Genomic DNA, 6,000 nt, shown 5'->3' with positions numbered 1-6,000 from the left:
TAAACCAGGCACTATTCCAGGCACCTTCCACATATCAGTCTGTATCAGAAGCCTTTTAAAAACCCAGTGAGGTACATACTGCTCTTCCTCCCGTTGTACAGTATGTCAGAGGCAGAAGGGAGGACGGGGTCCCGCTGTTTCCCTGGGGAGCTGCTGCTTCTCAGCGGAACTGAGGACAGACTGAATGTCAAGTCCCTCCTCTAGCTCAGGTACAAAGCTACAGATGGGCTCTGAAGCGTGGCGAGTGAGGGAAACTGAGGCACGGGAGGTCAGCTGCTCAGAGCTGAGCAGCATGACCCCAGCAACGCCCAGAGGAAGCAAAGTCAAGGCTTCCTTCACTCTTCTCCAGAAGAGCGGGAGGGCCTGGTCACCGACACCCTGGGGCCTTCTTGGAGGACCGCTGGGGAAACCTCAGTGATGGGCACCAGAGCGCCCTCTAGGGAACGACCGTGAGCAGAGCCCAGGGGCAAGAAGCAAGGAGAAAGCTTCGCCTGCCCAGGCTTGGAGTGGGTGGAGGTGGGGGTGGCCGCAGCGGATGCCGGCTTAGTGCCTCACGTGCTAAGACAGGAGACAAGTTGCACATGCTGGTGAAGTAAGAGTCCCAGGGATCTCAGGTGACTTGGGGAACTGATTTTTACTAAGTTTTGAGGAGCTGTGGCTCATTAAATTCTGTTAGTTCCTGTAAGGCCAACGGTGCATTTTATGGTAAGTACTGATTTTGCTATTGTTTGATTGAAATTTATTCTAATACATCTTCATCAGCGTATTTGGAAATGGAATGGGCATCGCAGCCTCACTGATTATATAGCAAAGGTGTGGGTTGAAAATTGATAACCCGTTTAGATCATAAAAAGACTGTACCATAATTCTCAGTAAAGTAGTATTCTATACATGAGCATATACCTCAGTAAGATAATATTCTATACCTGCGTAAGTGCATACATTATATAAACACTGCTGCGCCCTGCCCAAGCCTCCTTTATGGGACCAGGTGCCATCCGCCTGTGTGTTGTGCATAATCTGAAAAAGCCGCTGGGAATTGTGGCTGCTAACACTTTTCACCTGCCTGCTTCCCTGGAGAATCGCCCACTGCTAAAAGGGAAGCTACCAACTTACCCATGGAATAATGAGCCCACCCATGGGCAGTCAGTGTCCAATGGCTGTTTCATAAGGGTTCATATGAGCCTAAAGAGACATGAACTCCATGATGCAGTTCACACTCCAGGGCACCCCATGGGATCAGATTGAGAGTAGACCCCAGGGAAGGATCATAGCTTTGTGCAGCATTAACTGGTGAGATAGAAATGATATGTCCAGCTACCAATTAGAGAGTGGGATTTTCAAGGCTGGTTAGTTCCTACTAAATAATATTTTGGAAGCAATCCAGCTTATTTTCATTTCAGACTGGAGTCCTATGTGAGACAGCAAAACCCTAGAAAACATCTAATGAGCCAGGGAAAGCATGGTACACACAATGGAAAATACTGCGCCATTATAGAAATCAGGATATAGATTTTTTTTTATAGATCTATATCTACTGACATGGAAAGGACAAATTCAGGTCATAGAATCATTTTTAGAATGTGCCTTTATTGGACACTGTACATTCATTCATTCATTCACACACACAGAGTATCTTAGTGTATGTGGCTCCCCTGCCCAACCTCCACCACCCCCTACCCCAGATCAGCCTGAGACAAGGGCTTGTGTGTGGACAGTTTATTTGGGGAAGTGATCACAAAAAAACAGAAAGAGAGAGCTGGAGAACTATGAAACAGGGAAGGAGGGAAAACCAACTCAGGGACAACTGTCGAGCTAATCACCGTGGGCTCAGTCCTATTTGGGACCCTCTTGGGGGCTGTGTAGTCAGCCTCAGAATTGTCTATTTGCAGAACAGGAGAGGAGTGATTTATCCACTGGATCCAGGCTCCGTTGATTCGGGATTGTCCTGGGGGGAATTCTCTCCTTTCTGCTTCCTGAGAACACCTGCCCCAAATGGGCATAAGTACTCCACCTGCAGTGGTGGAAGAGCCCTGGGGCAAAAGTAAGCAGGGGAGCTGGGGTTATACCTGCATGGTTGGTGGCCATGGATGGAGTTAAAAGGTGGGCCAGGGGGCTTTGAGGAGGGTATAGGGGATGTGCAATCCACACAGAGAAGTGAGGGAGGGAGCTGTCAGCAGGCCACCTCCAAAGTAGGCTTAGGGAGGTAGGCAGAAGCCTAATAGCATTTGCTGCACTCAAGAAACCCAGAACTGAGATTTTCTCCTGCTCATCGTGGGCCCACTGGCTAAACAACACAGATGGTAACGGAGCAGCCAGTGAGTGGGACTCTGACTAGAGTTTACAGTCCCTCCGCCATCACTCCAAGCGTTGAGGAAGGGATGGATAGAGAGGGAAAGGTGGATGCAAAAACACAAAAGGCCGAAGCTAGGAGCAACCTCTTGAATAAATTGTTTGTTCTCAAACAGAGAAGGAACTTTATCTGAAGGGTTAATCCTCCTGTGCTACAACAGCCAGAGATCTCCCCACAAAGATTATCGACCGGAGTGGTGCAGACTGGGGCAAGCTTCATGCACTGCTTTCCCTTATAAATATCAGATCCTAGGGCCAGGCCAAGATAGTTGAAAGCAAATTGTGAGCCCCATCTGCCAGCTGGGGGCATGCTGAGACAAAGGAAAGATTCTAGCTGGCAGGGCTCACTGGAGACCCTTAATCCAGGCAGGCTGATTTTAACACGTTTGTTCCCGTGTTGTGTGGACATTCCTCCATCCTCAGAGATGCTACTTCAAAAAGATCTTTTCTGCTTGTTATCACCTTAGGCACTGTTTTAGATTCAGCTGTAGGTCATCTAGCTTCTAAATCTCAGCCAGCTGAGGGGAAATCTCCCCAGGGTTCCATCTAAATTGTAAATAAATAGGTGTTACCGCAGAAGGTGTCATGAAAATGGAGCCCTCTGTGATTCTGTGGGGTGGCTTCACACAGGAGCCATGCAGGAGCATTCCAGAAAACAAAGAGAACTGAGGAAACAAGGAGTCCACATGCACGAAGTAATCCTCAAGGTCACCTTGAAAGGGACCCTTTAAACACTTTTGCTATCCATAAAACTTCTCAAAAGTGTCGATCAGGTAAACCAACTCAGTTTGGCAGAAAATCAGGCATCATTGTTGAAATTATCAATCTCTCGGGCTGACAGGAAGACACACTCTAAGAACCAGCTAGTAACACTTGAGTTTCAGGGTGAAGGAAGAAAATATAAGCTGAGCCCCAGTTTAGAAAAGGGTGAGGATATTTTTGCAAATGCTCTCAGAAACACACTCAAAAGGCCATTTACAATCCCAAATGAATACCCTTAAAAAATATTCAGGACGCTCAATAGTTAACTGACTGTTGGTACATGTCTATAAAAATACCGTATCCTAAAGCCCAGATTTAGTTTATCTAGGATGCAAAGCCTAATGTTGTCATCAGCTATTTGGAAATTGATTAAAGTAAGAAAGACTTCCTCAAGACATTAGTAAAATTAGTCAAATGTAAAGAAGAACGTTTTCATTTTCAAGATCATATAATTTCTTTTCACTGAGAAAAAGTATTAAGGATGCTTATAAAAGAGACACAGTAAAAGACCAAAGTTATCATATATTCTAGACAGTCTTTTTTATGTTACTGTCCTTATAATTCGTTCATTCCACAAAGTAAAATTTACAATTCATTCATTCATCCATTCATTCAACAAAGATACACATGACTTCTCTCCCAGATACTCTGCTGGACACTAATAATATATCAATGCTGAAGATTGCTGGATTCCTGTCCCCTTGTGTTTACCATCTTACACATAGGGAAAAAGTGAGGTATTTTATTAGTGCACGGATGTCCGTTATTTAAAAAAAATATTAAAGATCAAAAGAACCTTAATAGTTAATATCAGAAGAAGCAAAAGCATAGATGTTGGGGCTGGATTCTTTTTTTTTTTTAAAGATTTTTATTTATTCATGAGAGACACAGAAAGAGGGAGAGAAGCAGAGACACAGGCAGAGGGAGAAGCAGGCTCCATGCAAGGAGTCCGACATGGGATTCGATCCTGGGACTCCAGGGTCACGCCCTGGGCCAGAAGGCAGGCACTAAACCCCTGAGCCACCTAGGGATCCCTGAGGCTGGATTCTGAAGGAGAAATGAGCAAGTTTGTGTGTTTCCAGGTACTGAAAGCCATGCCTTCCCCCACAGCAACCCTCCAGATGAACCAAGGAAATATCCATCATCTCTCACCTATACAACAGGTAAGTAATGATACCAAATTCATAGGATTGCTTCAGGGTATATGCACAAAGGGCCTTCTCTGGTGGCACTCATGATAAATGCTCAATTGATGTGACCTGCTTTGATATTAGCAAGTAACTCACATAGCACAGTGCTTGCTAGTAGAAAATGATCTATTAAATAATAACTCATTTTTCTTGCTACACAGACACACACATATACACACATATATAGACACATACCTTAACCCAAGGTCTCCAAAGTGGGGTATCCATGACAATCCATTGGGTGAAAAACAAAAATATTAGGAACTGTATTTGTAAATTTTTATATAAAAATGTCAACATGATTAGGCTTTATTGAAATATATTATATGAATTGACACTAGTTCCCTTCCTGGGTCTGTGTGTCAGTCTTGCAGTATTGGTACCTGAAATGCCCCAGGGGAATATGGGAATGCCACTGCTCCAAAGAGCAAAGAGTGGCATTTGGTGACCTTCCAACAACTGTAATAAAAGACACTTTTGGAACTCTGCTAAATGAATTTACAGGTTATATAAATCTAGCTTTAACCAAATTAACTCTCCCATTTGGGGAAAATGGCTTTAAAATATTCTAGCCAAGTAATCACAGATTGAAGATAATCCTAATACCACAAACACAAAGGAATTTAAAAAAAAATGGCAGAGTTGACTCTTCCATTCCCATTATCCCCCATCGGCCTCATTATAAAAATTATGATTCAATTAGTGTGACAAGAATTCAGCCAAAAAAAATATTGAAATTATAAAGAAGACTACTGGAAATGAGGATATACAATCATTATCATTGACAATGAACATAACTCTACATGCACATTGTTGCTCTGCTATAGTAGTTATTGACACAGGTTTTCAAAGTGGCTGTACCAATTTATATTCCCATCATTAATATGTGACAATTTCAATTGCCCCACATCCTCATCAAACTTTTATATTGTCTCTTAATTTTTTAAATGCCTTGTAGGCATTCTGGTACGTATATAGTGGTAAGTAATTGAGGTTTTAATTTGTATTTCCTAGCTGCCTGATAAACAGTTTTTCATGTCTTTAAAAGGCTTTTATCCATTTTTCAGATTGCGGTATCTTTTTCTAACTGGTTTTTAGGAATATTATATATATTCAAGGTCTGATGTAGATATACAGATATATATATTACAAATATATTTTTGTAACTTCTGGCTTGATTTTTTATTCTTTTATGGTTAGTGATTATAAATCCATTTAAGAAATGTTATTTTTCAGAGTCATGAAGATATGTGCCTATGCTATCTTTCATATTTAAATGTACATCACAGGGACACCTGGGTGGCTCAGTGGTTGAGCATCTGCCTTTGGCTCAGGTCATGATCCCTGTCTGAGGATTGAGTCCAGAGTCCCACATTGGGCTCCCTGCAGGAAGCCTGCTTCTCCCTCTGCCTGTGTCTCTGCTTCTCTCCCTGTCTCTCATGAATAAGTAAATAAAATCTTTTTAAAAATAAAAAAATAAATGTACATTCCACTTGGAATTGGTTTTGTCTATTACATAAGGAAATGCCAAAGATCCGTTTTCCCTTGTGGGTAGTCAATTAACCCAGAATTTTTTATTGGAAAGACCATCCTTTCCCTACTGCACCATTGTGGTATTTTTGCAATAAGATCACAAGATTAAATGTGTAAGTCTGCTTCTGGACTATTGATTCCATTGGTCTATTTATCTATCTTG

The sequence above is a fragment of the Canis lupus genome, chromosome 26 (genome assembly GCF_048164855.1).
Source record: "Canis lupus baileyi chromosome 26, mCanLup2.hap1, whole genome shotgun sequence".
NCBI classification, from domain to species: domain Eukaryota; kingdom Metazoa; phylum Chordata; class Mammalia; order Carnivora; family Canidae; genus Canis; species Canis lupus.
Note: the sequence above shows the minus strand (reverse complement) of the source record.